Raw genomic sequence first — 14,768 nt, forward strand, 5'->3', positions numbered from 1 at the left:
CGAAACCAAATACTTCCGGTGTGGGTTTGACAGCGTAATCATATTTGCTACAATAATAAATCAGGTACTTTTAAGTTTGGAAAAAAAACCCCAAATGATCTATTTTAAAAAAAAAGTATTCTAAGAATACGACGGACGACGACACGCTATACTAAAGCCAGGGTCATTTCCCGTTTCGAGAATTCCATTAGAGTGAGGGTTCTGCATCTCAAAACATCTCTGTAAGAATTAAGACGTAGGCTATGTTACCATCTTGTGGTACTTTTTAAAATTACTACAGTGAAGTAATCGTCGACAGTAATTTAGTACACGAATAAACAATTCAATAGAGATAGGAAAAACTATGCGAACACAGCATAGAAGGTTACGTGGCTTAAACTAGTCTAACTAACCAGTTTACTGCTGGTACACATCGTTTAGTCATTTTTCTGTCTTTTCCCAAACATGCTATAAGATTTTGTGCTTGATTATTTTTAAAAACTTGTCAAGTTTAATTTGTGGCTTTGACTTCCTAAACCAAGACTGAGGCTGGATAAACTGAAAACAGCTCTGTGATGCTTCACCAGCTCATGCAGCACTCAAAACTATCCATCACTTAATTGTGACAAGGAACATTTAAAACTATACATGCCCATGATTTGAGTCCTTCGAGCGTAAATAAATGTGGTTATATTAATTGTATCATTTTTGACTCTTCAAACGTGCTGCTGTTCCATGTTTAACCAGTAGGTGTCAACAAAGTGCTGTAAATTTCGATTTACTTCCTCTGCAGCGCATTTAAGTCTTTCCCCCACTTTTTCCAGGTTCTTTAAACCCCATTTCAGTATTTACAGCATTTCCATAATAAAAACAAATCACCAACTAAAGAAACGCATTTTTATTCCATTACTAAACAATTTCTACCGTTGAAAACTAATGAAACAATTAATAGAAGGACTTATCTACGAAAGTGAGGAAACCTCTTAAAATATGTAACCGTCCAGATGATGAAGCTCATGACTCTCTGGCACGTTTAAAAGCACGGACCCCACTTGCACTGGAGCACAGATGAACACCTCTCCTCCTGCAGCGCTCCCTCATGCATCAGTCACATGTGTCCACAAATCTCCCCTCACTTTAATGAGCAGAGAGGTAATCAACAAGAAGTGACGCCAGGCCTGCTGATAAATTCTGCAGCTGTACTAATTGGGGTTATAAAGGGTCAGAGGACTTTGCCTGAAACATAAAGCACCCTGTCACCCTTTCTCAACAGAGAAAATCGAAATAATTGCAACCATAGGTTTAATGCACATTATCTTTTATTAAAGAAACAAGTCATCACGGGACATCTTCGTGCTGTCTTAATTGTTTTTCTTTTTTTGCGCGCGGGGGGGTGAACTTGTGTGTGAGTGACAGTAGAAATGTAAAGACTTCATCCCTCTATTGTGCAGAGACAAACGCACTGTTGTGCAGTTGAATCTTTGCTGCTAATCTCAGACAAGCTGATGGAATAAGGGGACTAAATGACCATTCTTTACCCAATAAAACCACCAAAACAAATTAGCAAAATTCCAGTAAATCTGGGTGATCAGAGAACAAGAAAATGTCCCAAACAAAAACGGCCCCGGAGGAACAGATAAGGTTTATCTGAGCTGCAGACGGAGAGGATCAGAGGCGGATAGCTGACAATAACCGAGTCTCAAACAGGACAAAAAAAAGTTTTTAATTATTTCCTCTGCATTTTGGGGCATGGAATTGCTAATTATGTCAACAATGATTCGGTAGAAATTCTTATCTGTCCGCGCCTTTTACGCAGCGCACCCTTTTTTCCCTTTAAATGGATTAATTAGGCGATCACAGTAATTACTGTTTATATTGTTGTTAATGAGCCCAAAGGCAAGTGAGCCTCACTCATCCAAATTACACTCATGCGGCACGGAGCCAAGCCAGGGTCCAAACCCACCCTCCCTGCTGGGGGCCCCAAACAAATCCTGAATCACACCGAATTCATCAGCGAATTCGGAGCCGTGACGTGTCGGTTCCCTCCTCCTCTCCGTCACTCATCCATCTGTGGTTTCCATCTCTGCCGCCTGTCAAACCTGTCTGACATTTACTGGCTGCATCCGCGCGCGTTGCGCCTCATCCGCAGTTATCTGGCGCACAAAGGCGCGCGTCAGCGCGGAAAAGGTCTTATTGTAAATATGATAATTCCATCAGATGCTGTAATCAGGTTTAAGTGAGTGACACGCACGCACGCACACAGAAATATCTGAGATATGTTTTTCGTGAAAAGGTCAGAAAATAGTTCACAGCAGTTTTTGGAGTTTGCACTTGCTCTTGTTTTCCTGCTGGTTTCAGAAGAGGTTAACTGTGATTTCATTTAATCTCCGTTTGGGAGGTTTAATCTGGGTTATTTGCAGGGGAAGCTCATTGGTTTTACTGCCCAATAACAGAATCCCTCCTCCAGAGAGCCTGGCTGCTTGGAGCAAACTGGCCTCACTGGTATCAGCCATAAACACCTTTCAATGCTGAAGAGGCAACACTGACCTGACCTCTGACCCCCTGCTGCTGTAGATCAGTAGGGAAGTTTCTCACCTTCTTGTTATCATCACCAGGGTGGTTACCGGGCCAGACACCTGGACATCCCAACGTCCTGGAGTCCAGTCTGGCGACTGTGAGCTCTAATTCGTGCTGCAGCGTCTGTGCTTTCGTCTGAAATTACTTCTAACCCATAAACTCAGCCGCTGTGATAGAAACAGGCTGCAACCTGCAATAACGAGACCTGCAATTAGTGCTGGCCAATCAATGGGCTAATTGCAGTGTGAGACTGATAGACTGTGTGTGTGTGTGTGTGTGTGGGGGGGGGGGGGGGGTGTCTGCTGGTACCATATCGATTTCCCTCAAACCAATTAGCTGGTTTCCAGCACTTTGGAGTGTTGGTCCCCAGCCATCTGCTACTGTAACAGAGAGGAGAAATCTGCTGCACGGATGCCGTATACATCCACTTCCTGTCTGCAAACGAAAAAAACCCAGACTTTCTGTTAAACAGACGTGAGGGAGCACATATCAAGAAGAAAGATCTTAAAATAAATGGTGATGGCGTGATCCAGCTCTCTCCCTCCTGTATTTATGCTAAGCTAAGGCCTCAGCGTCCCCGTCTGCCCATCTCCCCCTCAGATTACACATGAAAAATTCATCTTTCTGTCACCTTCCTCCCCTGATGAACTCTTCCTCTGCTCCTTCTACTCTTCCTCGCTGAGCTGAACACACATGTATGCGCCTCATATTGATTTGGAGAGTAATTTCCTTTTCTATTTATATGCTAGTAATGTGCAAAAAGGCCCGTCCCCCCCAGTGCAGCCATTAATGCCTGCGACCTGCCCACCCACCCGTAATAATAGAGCCACTTCAGCTCAGCACTGCAGCGTTTCCCATCCTCTTCCTCCTCCTCCTTATCCTCCTCCTCTCCTTCTTCCTCTTCCAGGGGCTACAATCACAAAATTCATTTGGTGCTTTTTTTTTTTGCAGAGAAAAAAAAAAACCTCCAAATAGAGCTCTAATTATAATGACCTTCTGTGAAAAGGTTGGACCTTAATTGGAAAACAGCCCCAGAGAGGAGGCCATCTCCTGCAGAGGGGGGAGGGGGCTGAAGACGGATCAATTCTGGCATGAAAATGGTGAAGTGATGAAAAATATAAGATCCTTTTCTCCGCCTCCCCGCGCCTCTTCGTTCCAGTTTGAGGGCAAAAACAAGCTGTTTATTCAAATGTGGATGGAAGCAAAGCTGATGGTTTATTTTTCATGCGTGTGACAACTGCAAAAAAGGATTTTCGGAGGAAAACACAATCAGGGCAAATCTGCCGGCCTGATGTGGCCATTTTGGGACGATGAGCATCGCTGAGTGTTCAGACAGGAAGGCAGGACAGAAGCAGGAAAATGACTTATCACACCAGCAATGGAGAAAATTAAACAGCCCTGATGAGTAAGGAAGCACAGAGAGAGAGAGAGAGAGAGAGAGAGAGAGAGGAGAAGAGAGAGAGAGAGAGAGACAGACAGAAAGACAGACAGAGAGAGAGAGAGAGGGAGAGAGAGAGACAGACAGAAAGACAGAGAGAGAGAGAGAGAGAGAGAGAGAGAGCTCCATCTCTTCTCTGCCTCTTTCAAGCTGAACTGTTCACAATGGAGCTGCCAGCAAGAAGAGAAAACTGCTTCCTCAAGCACACTCTCGTCCCTTTATTGTCTTCAACAAAGCCAGTTTATTAATCCAAAGAGCAAAGAAAGAAGAGAACAAAAAAAGGGTGGATGAGGGAGAAACGAGAGCGGGGAGAGAAAGGCCCGTCCAAGCAGTTTTGACTTTCATCTCATTTTTCTTTGAGAACGGAGGTGCGTTTAGAAAAAAAAAAATCAATTACGGAGCACACCTGAATTTATTGGGAGCACCCGGCCGCCCGCCCGCCGCCCGGCCCCCAGAAAACCAAATTACTCAGCAAACTTATCGCTTGCTGTAGCAGCTCTGGTATTAAAGAAAACAATCAAGCGGGCCTGGATTAATCTCTGACAGCCGCCTTATCTTTAACTTGCACCTTTGTTATTTTCTGATGAGCTGCTCTTTTTTTCCCCGCCACATTGTACCATACCTCAGTGCCCCCTTTCATTTTCTCTATGGGCCGCGGCGGAGGACCTTTCAGTTTATTAAAAAACCCTTTATTTGTGAAGAACAAAGAGGAGGCGAAGGCAAACAATAAGGTCAGGCAATCTCCTTTCTGCCAGCAGTCGCTCACCTGTTATGTGGAGTGTTATCAGCGCCGGGGAGGGATTCGCTGTAGGTGAGAGAGGCGGACAGGGTGGCAGGCGGCTGCGCGGGGGGCCGTGGAGGGGCTGCGGGGGATGGGGGGAGGTAGCTGATTGACACATATCAGCCTGCAGTCGGAGACCTTTCAGATGCTCTTCATATCAAAGGGGCAGAGGCCTGTGGCCACGGCGCACCGCTGCTGGGGTGTTACACAGGAAGTGGGAATTCAGAGGGTAGGACACACACACACGCACACACACACACACACACCACACACACACACACACACACACACACACACACACACACACGTACACACGTGGATGCAAATTATATTACAGAATATTGCCTCGCAGTTATCAACAGAAAGTTCACTGAGCTAGCATTAGCATTAGCAACTTTGAAATGCAGGAACTAGAGGGGCCCCTACAGGAGTCCAGATCAGGGTTTCTTTGCAGAACAGCCTTTTCAGTCAAGTCCCACATCAGAATGTGACAGAAGAATGTAGGAGTCTCTAAATTTCTGCTTCATTTCTGCCTCGCCCCCACTTTGACTCTTTTTGCCCCGGATTTTGGTCGCTGCTACGGTGTATCGGGAGCGTATCAAAGAGTCACCGGTTCCTTTCGGTTGTTCTGCTGTGAATGCAAGACGTGCTTGGAGCCTGATTAGCTGCATCTGCTCCCCGCAGGCTCAAACAAACAGCAGAGATCCAGCAGCACATCCGGCTGCCCTCAGACGCAACAGCCTAAACAAACAGAGCAGATCTTTGATTGAGTTTTTCTCTGAGTGATATCAGCCAAAATCTCCCACCAGCTTGATTCCATTAAATTCCACTCATCCCAATCTCAAGGGCTGGGGTTCACGACAAGTGCTGCTGTTCACCTTTCCTCTCTTATCTCCCCCCCACCACAGAGTTTCTGCTCTTCTCTTGCTCTCTCACTCTCTGGGCCTTCTTATCTCGCTTCTTCAACGGCTCCTCCAGCGTCTCCTCCTCCAAACAAAGACGCTCACCTGAGCAAAGTCATCAGAAACCTTATGGACAGTAGCCTTCTGCCACTGGAGCTTCTGTTTATGATTAAAAGTCCCCTGGAATCCCCCCCAGCCCCCATAATGTGCCATCAGAGCAGGAAAATATCTCAGAAATCTAGCTTTTGTTGTAGAAACACTGAAAATGTATTGAGAATAAAACAATATGTTTAGATTTTATAGCAGCTATTAATGGAATACATCGTAACGTTAACCCTCCCTTCTACTGTTCTGTATGTATATTTATTTAGAAAGCCCCTGTTTACATATCTACGTGCATGGCTTTGCTGTCGGTGCCGTTAGTCAAACATAATGGGATTGGATTTTTATGTGCAGACATGAGAGGAGATTCCTCTGGATTATTTCATAAATCAGGCCTCTGATCCAGCGTCTCATCAACCTGTGATGGCCTCCATGTTATTTCCCCGATCAGCCGTGTTTCCACAGGCGGGTTCCAGTAAACTGTCCACCTTAGTGCCTGTGTGTGTGTGTGTGTGTGTGTGTGTGTGTGTGTGTGTGTGTGAGAGAGAGAGAGATCAGAGTGATGTCTCAAAAAAGGACGTCTGATCCTCAGATGGATGCTCCTCTCAGGCCTGTCTGTGTGTCTCGTCTTTCTCCTTCTCAGCTTCTTTCTTCTGTCTCGTCTCCGTCTTCTCTTTGGCGTTTCTTTTCTCCCTCCTTGGCGAGGATATTGTGTCCAACTCAATTCAGACTCCGGAGAATCGACATCCGGCCTTTTCTTCTGACTCCGTCCATATTTTACAAAGAGAAGCACTCAGAGACACAAGGATGAAACACAAAAGAAGAAAACCGACTCTCAGCCATGGCTGAGCGCATATTTCACTGGAAATGGTCCTGGAAACTGTGTGGACAGTAAAGTGCAAATAGGAAACTTAAACCAGGTCTAAAATTTTATCTTAACAAATGGCAGGTTGAAAATAAAACAAGAGAAAATGGATTTGCTGGCTCGCTGTCAGACTCCAGTCCGACTGTAGGAATGATCCCGTCTCTGGTTCTCAGCTGTGAGGAACCTCGGCGTTCTGTCAGGCCGTCACTCTAGGTTACATCACACGCTTCTCCAATGAGGACTCAACTTCCTGCTCCTGAAGCCGCTGAGGCGAACTAGACGGTGAAGGAATTAGCAGGTTTTCCATAGAAGATGGACGGGAACAACTGGCCTGTATGAAAGCAGCGGGATCCATCGGCGGGGTTTGGTCTGGGTCAGATCCCAGAGTGTCACCGGGGTGGAAACAAGGGTTAGGGTTTCCTGGGAGGAAAGAGAGCCGAAGGCTTCATACTCAGCTTTTGTTTACCTGCAACACCAGCAAGAGCTGGAATTCCATACCTGCACTCTTCATCCATGCTGCATTATTTAGAGTTTTTGCAAGTTTTTACTTCTTAAATCTTGCTTTCATTGTGAAAGGTTGGACTCAGAGTGGGCCGCAGCCTCACTTCCAGCTTATTTCCTCCAGCATGGCTGCTGCCACGTCCTCCACCTGCTCTCCTGATGGTTCAACCATCAACGACTCCTCACTTCACACCAAAAATTACTTATAAATGAAAGATCAGCGCTGGAGACGGAACAAGACAACACGGAGCTCCTCTGTGTTTCTGGAAAGAGGCGGGAGGGCTGGACAAAGAAAGAGGAGAGGAAGAACGCCAGCCAGGCACAATCAGAGAGAAGCTGATTACAGCAACAGACTAATTACGCTGCACTAACAGGCCTCCTCCACCACAGCCACACCTGAGACCTGCCGCTGGCCGAAAAGAGCGCTCATTTCAGCCACCGGGGGGTCTGCAAATACCCTCTAACAAATAACACGGCTCCTGGATTCAGACAAGTGCACCTGCGCCAATTAACAGGTTCCTAATTGGCCGGTACGCAGCGGCGTTTCTTTCCCTGGGCCGTCTGATTGACCCACTCGGGGAGACGGTGTGGCGATCGGTTAGGAAGCGGCACATTTCTGTCACAGAGGTCATTACGTGCAATAGATCGTTTGCCCCTGAGATAATAACAGCCTCAGCGCCACCGCAGAGGGGCCCGCCGACCTGACAGAGCGGTACAGGTGTAACACGCTGACAGCGTGGGAGCAGTAATGGTGGGGGGAGGCTATTTAGGAGATCCAGGAGATCCTGACACCAATAAAAGGACAAGGTCACAAAACAGATCCCAACAGACTATCTATCTATCTATCTATCTATCTATCTATCTATCTATCTATCTATCTATCTATCTATCTATCTATCTATCTGTCTGTCTGTCTGTCTGTCTGTCTGTCTGTCTGTCTGTCTGTCTGTCTGTCTGTCCGTCTGTGATGTAGCTCCTCCTTCTCCCTTTAATATTAAAGATCTCTTTTCCTTATCCCTGCTCACTCTCTTTCTCTCTCCCTCTCTCCCTCCCTCTCTCTCCCTCCCCCCCCTCTCTCTCCTTCTCTCCCCCTCTCTCTCTCCTCTCTCTCTCCTTCTCTCTCCCTCTCTCCCTCTCTCTCCCTCTCTCCCCTCTCTCTCTCTCCCTCTCTCCCTCCCTCTCTCTCTCTCCCCCTCTCTCTCTCCTTCTCTCTCCCTCTCTCTCTCCCTCTCTCCTCTCTCCCTCTCTCTCTCCCTCTCTCTCTCCTTCTCTCCCCCCTCTCTCCCTCTCTCTCCTCATCCTTGTTTTTCTCTCTGCAGCTGCACACTTAAAGAGTCTGGCTACATTATTCTTTTAATAAAGGCCTGGGCAGGGAGCAGGGTGGCAACGGATGGGAGACAAAGACGAGGCTGCCGCTGCCACAGCAGCCTTCAAACCTCATTAACTTCGGTCTTGTTGCAACACACACACACAAACACACACACACACACACAAACACACACACACAAACACACACACACACACACATGCAGTACATGCTCTTGTCCGCTAAACAATGTTTGCTTCAAAAGCATCATTATTTTGCATGTGAGTCAAAACAATTAAACAGGAAGTCAAATTGCACAGCCAGGATAATAGATGCAAACGTGTCAGTGTGTGATGCAGCGGTCCGAGCAGGGTGCTCCTCAACGTGACGTGCCTACCGTGGTGACACCCGCGCAGAGCCTTGGCTCTTCTTCAGAGCTGCTGCTTATCAATCACGGTGTCATATTGTCGGATTGATGCAGCCCATTGAGCACCGCCGCTGATAGCGACTCATTTAGCAGCGCGATGGCTGACAATCCTCTCGGCACGTGAGCAGGGACACGTCAGTCACAGCGTGAACATGAGGGGCTTATGTTGGGTGATCGTTCTCTTCTTCAGAGACGGAGGTTTGTGTGGAGGAGGTGTAGGACAGGAAGGAACTCAAGTTCCCCAGTAGAAACAAAGTTTGAGTTGGTCCGACTGGAAAAGGTGACTACCACAAATCTAGTGAGTGACGCAAGTGCAGGAGTTATCACGGCCCTGCCAACATCATAAACTGCACATTTGAGGGTGAGAGTACACACTTTCAACCTTCCTCAGGGGCAGGACAGCTACAGACGTGCTGCTGATCCACTTCTGCTTTATATCTGTTTAAATGGATGATGGGATTTAAGGTCATGGGGCAAGAAGTGGGGTCGAGGTGGCGGTCGTGTCAGCCCATTACACACAGGTTACACACAGGTTACACACAGGTTACCCAGCAACACCAGTGAAGAGGAGTTCTAGTTCCGACTGGACCTGGACTAGGAACCTCGCTGCATCCTGTCTGCGGGTGGTACCAGGCCAGCCAATTGCCAGTACGTACAGTAAAAACAAGGGAGGGGAGTTTGGAGGGGGTGCCGGGGTTGTTTGTGCCACTCAGTCACCCACTAATGAGTAATCAACTTTCACAGCTTGAGTGTTGAGGTGGTAATTCGGGCTGCACACCATGTTCTCCAACCATGGAGGAGCGATTCATTATCATGAAGATCTGTATAATCAAACAATTAGTGAATTTCTTCTCATCAACAAGGCCCGCTCCCTGTCTGACGCGCCTGCCGGTGATGGGGGGGGGGGGGGCACGCCGGAGGATGGAGGGAGATGATCGGCCCTGACAACTGGCTGCCTGCGTGATGTTCCCTGGCTGTCTTCCAGTTGGGGGCGTTTGCGAGGGTTAAACAGCTCTGATGAATGCTCACACACTCGGTGGATGTGTCAGACTGAGGAGGAGAGCCGCTGGGACTGTAACTGACATGACGGTAAAATGTGAGAGTGGGGGAGGGAGCGAGGGAGCGAGGGAGCGAGGGAGCGACGGAGGGAGGGTTGTTTATGGGCTATGAAGACAGAAAGAAGGAGAGGCATCTAAATGTGTCAGGCCTTGTTCCTCGTTTGCAGCAGCACTTCTGGAACAAGATTCATTTAATTCTTTATGGTGCTGGGAAATGAAAACAGAGCAACATCCTCACAAGATGCTGCGATTCCTCCCGTCGGCTCAGCTCCGGCGGAGCAGCCTCGTTCCTGAGCTCGGCCGCGCCCGCCCGCTCCTCCCAGATCAGAACGTCCCAATTCCATCGCCGGCTCGAGGCCACGTTTCCCTTTTAAGTTTTTGGGAATTAATTGTTTGGAGCTGGAGCGGAGATATCTCAGCATCAGCAGCAGCACTAATTTGTTTGTCGGTAACGGGAAAATTACAGGAAAAGGAGGTGCAGTAATTCACATAATGAGCCATCATTGCTGAGGAAAAAAGCTTTTTTTTATTTTCATGGCTGCTGGAGATGGAAACGTTGATGAAGGGCCGACGTGACGTAATGCCGTAGACCAGGGATCCATTTCCGAGGCGCCGGATTCAGGAAGCCAGATTGTAAACAAGCCGTCCGCTTATGTCGAGGACGTTTGGTAAAGGTTCAGAGATCAAGGAGACACAGGTGACCGACAGAATCAGACAACTGAGGGAGGACGAGAGGACCGAAGCACGACCTCGGGATGACCCTCCTGCAAGCAGAGACTCTTCTGGTCAGTCTGGACGGTGGATGGCAGAACAGTGCTGTCAACACAAAAACAAAAGGACATGATGAAGCGAGGGAACAAAACTCACGAGGGCGTTTTCCCGCCGTTTTTTTCCCCCCGCGCAAAGGTTAATTTAGTCCATTACGTTAAATGAACGTGGGGAGAAAAGTGTGTTGTTGTGATGTAAATCAGTCGCAGTAAATTGTTAAATCTGAAGACATCTGGAACCTGGACCGAGCCATTCAGTCTTCTCAGAGGGGATTTATGGGCCTTTCATATCAAAGTAAAAGGTAACTCACTATATTTCATGTCGGGGGGGGGCAGGATTTTGGCTAGCCAAGCTGTCGTTATTATGCTGCTTTTGTACCGTTAGCGTCCTCCAGTACATACATCACGCTGTGTGTTGATTCAGTCATGAAACACTGGTGCAGTTTGATTATTAAATGTATTTGTAGCTCTGATAACGTAATCAAAACATCGGCGCGATGCCTCCTTATTGGTTTTCCATGAAAACAATATCAATCTCCGCCTGTGAATAATTCACAGCTGAAATCAAATTTGTTTGTCCCAGTTGTGATGAATAGGATTTCATAAAGTGTGTGTGTGTGTGTGTGTGTGTGTGAGAGTCCTCATTATTTTCACTGCAGTGTGTGTGCCAATGATATTATGCTGTATATTACTTATCCAAGAAAATATGGTAGCAGGAAGACATTATGCACACGATGAACACATGATATTAGGCTGGTCCATACCGATGAGAGTGTCCTTTAAACTTACACGTTCCACCTGAGGGCCCGAGTCCTCGGTATCCCGCCTCTCTAAGTCAGGTTATTTATCTGCTTCTCTGATTGTGCACGATTCTGAGAACCTTGTGACTTTCTGCATCTCACTGTGCATCTCGGTGTGTCTGCAAAGCCCCCGACAACGTTGCTGGACTTAATCATGACACATCTTAACTGTCAGCAGCAACAGGAATGCACATAAACACCCACCCTGACCCGTTCTGCAGTCAGCGCCAGCCTCCGCAGCAGAGTCAAGGAGACGACTTCCAGCAAAGTCTCCTAAAGTACTTTATCTTTTACCCTCCTCATCTCAATAAAAAGTTTTAGTTGTATCAGCACAAATTAGCATTGATGGTACCTAGCTAATCTCACACAGCTGCAGAATGGAGCGTTGGGGAGAGGGTGCAAGGCCCCGGCCCATCTGTGAAGGGACCGGCTCACGGTCCCCTGAAACCAACATCACTTTGGCCTTGTCAGATGGGCCCTGCAGTGTGTGTGTGTGTGTGTGTGTGTGAGAGAGAGAGAGAGAGAGAGAGAGAGACGGGCAGAGGGACTGTGTTGGTGTTTCGGTGTGTTTGCTTGTGTTGCAATAATTTATAGAAAACTGTTTGTGAAATTGCGAACTTGAATGTTGGGAATTGCTGTAATGCAGATAAAGAATTCTCCAGAGGGACCCCCCCCCCCACACACACACACACACACACACACACACCTCCCCTCTTAATAGGGATGACAAATGATGTAGGTGTACATTTAAGATTTACAGGTTTCCCCCTTGGCGCCATCCTAATCCCCACTTTCCTCATTCATTTTGTGGAGTCTCTGTCACTTCCCTCCTTTGTCACCGTGTTTCTGTCTCCGGATCTGTGACCCGAATCCTGTCGGGCTGCAAATCAGCAGCTGTTTGCATTTTAAAGGAGAAATCACTGGAAGGAAGATGCACGTGTTATCTATGCAGACGATGGAGGGAGGGATCACATCCTACATTCAGCAAAATGTAGCAAATTAGAAGCAGATATGTTTCTACTTCCTTCAACCCTTAAAATGACCCAAAGCTAAGAAAAGTCCACTTTTCATGTTAAATTTGGTTTTAAGGTTTCACAGTTATCAATAGCTAATTAGCAGGAAGCTCATGTGTTAGCGGCACCAGAACGTTGGTCGTGTTCGCTTCCCACACACATTGTATCAAGACACACTGGCGGTGTGTATCTACACTCAGGTTACGTCTGTGGTTCTGGTCCGAGTCAGAGCGCGGGTGCTGCAGGAGGCCCTCTGAGTGCGGCGCCGGTTGTCTGGTCCGTCCAGACGATAACAGCGCGTCCCTGTCAGCGGCCAAACGACTGTCAGAGGTCTGAGAAGTAAAGAGCGCAGCTACAAGATGAGACCAGAAGAAAATGATGCTTTAAAATTTCAAATGAAGGGAAGCATCACAGACCTGTCTGACGCTGCCGGATCTTCTCTCCCCCCCCCTCCCCCCTCCCTCCCCCCTCGCAGCCCTTCACCATCCACAGAGACCATTAAGTTAATGAGACCTGAGGCAGAGGCTGCTGCTGCAGGCTGCTCCTCCGCTTCTCCTCCCTCTCTGCCATCACCTCCGTCGCTCTCCTCCCTCCTCTTATTCTTCCTCTCCTGTTCGGTTTCCTTTCCCCCCTTTTCTGTGGGTGTAGATTTATTATGGGATGCCTGTTGTCGCCAGCAGCGCCACAGCGGTGGAGCGCTGCTCCTGGGCCAGCTCAGGGGACAGACATTTCATTTCCGCCCTCTTAACGAGTCGGTGCTGAGTGCGGGCTAATGTGTGTGTGTGGGAGCTATGAAGGGAACTGGTTGATAGGGATGTGCAGTGAAGCGGGGGGGGGACAGGCTACATCGTTGTCCTCCTCCTCCTCCTCCACCTCCTCCACACTCTCAGACAGAGATAATGGGGGAGCTGATAGCAGCCTTGGAGACTGCTGAGGCTCCGAGCACAGATATGGACTGATAACGCCTCCACCACCTTGCCTGCTGATGTTGCTGCTGGATGTGTGTGTGTGTGTGTGCGCGCGTGTGTGTGCGTGTGTGTGTGTGGGGCCCAGCACCGGTTTTAGCAAATGTAGGTGTCTCTGCAAGTTTTTCTCTGTAATTTTCCCCCCCACGTTTACGACAAATTTTGTTGCCTTCACGTGCTTTCGGGAGTTGTGTGTTTACACGAACGCACCACGTGCAACGCTGCTGAGAGCGTGTGTGGAAGTGTGTGTCCTACATCTGCTTCTCTCTGTGTCTCTGCAGCCTCCTTCATCCCACCAGACATCCGTGCCTCCTTTTTATGGGCACAGGAACAGCTGGCTGCCCCAGTAGGGCATTCTCACAATGGAAAAACTACAATATTCCAGTCTGGATCCACACACACACACACAGACTGAAAAAAACACGCTCTCCTGGCTGGTGTTAATACGCTTCCTGTTGTGCAGTTGTGTTCCAGCACCATCAGGATCTAACAGCCGGACTGGGTTACTGGTGCAACCACATTAGCAGACTTGTCATTGTCATTGTTACTGGCTGATGCCAAAGAAACGGGAACGAGAACAACATCACGCGGATCCGTGCGGCTGATTTCCTTTCTCTTTCTTTCTCCTGTCTGTCTTGCCCACACGGCTGTGATGAATGGCAAAAGGGGAATCTTTTTTCCCCCTGTACTTCCCACAATCTTCTCATGCGACAATCACATCCTGACAGTCCAAATGAGAAAATGATTAATAGGGCCTGTGATTAACATAATGAGTTATTATCCAGGACAGAGAAATTATTTCATCAAGCCAGGCTATATTTATCTTTGTTCACCTATGCACCTGTTCTGCTCACTTCACAATGTTTTATTGCGTGTGAGATTATGGTGCTTTTCCATTTGTGGCTACATGCTGATTAGTTTTGAGTGGTGACAATGTGATTGGGTATAAATTGTTTCCTTTTGTGCTGAAAAATGTATATTCATGAGTGCCGATGCGCAGCGTGAAATCCTGTATGTAATTAATTTCACAGAGCAACACTTTGTAACAGGGTCTTCAGACGGATAGATGCATCATTCAAGTGAGATTCCAGGACATATATTCAATTTTCTAGCTCTGATCCCGTCGTGGATCCAGCTGAATTGGAGAAAACAGTTGCACAGCCTTCCATACGTAGAAGAATTGTTGGTAGTTCTACTTTAACTTTAGCTATCTTCAATATGAAGTGAAAAAGAAACGTATTTTAAAGAGTTTGATTTTTATAATCTGCCAGGACATTGTTCCAGTTG

The 14,768-nt window shown here is 47.6% G+C and overlaps 1 long non-coding RNA gene across 1 annotated transcript; it reads right to left on the minus strand.

Annotated features, from left to right (window-relative positions):
• Positions 1–10,439: 10,439 nt before the first annotated feature.
• On the minus strand, positions 10,440–13,735 carry LOC130532525 (uncharacterized). Its single transcript, XR_008952351.1, has 2 exons — positions 13,030–13,735; positions 10,440–10,752 (listed from the first exon to the last, which is right to left on the minus strand). It is a non-coding gene; the product is annotated as an uncharacterized LOC130532525 (long non-coding RNA).
• Positions 13,736–14,768: the final 1,033 nt, after the last annotated feature.

Source organism: Takifugu flavidus, chromosome 10 (genome assembly GCF_003711565.1).
Source record: "Takifugu flavidus isolate HTHZ2018 chromosome 10, ASM371156v2, whole genome shotgun sequence".
In the NCBI taxonomy this organism is placed as follows: Eukaryota; Metazoa; Chordata; class Actinopteri; order Tetraodontiformes; family Tetraodontidae; genus Takifugu; species Takifugu flavidus.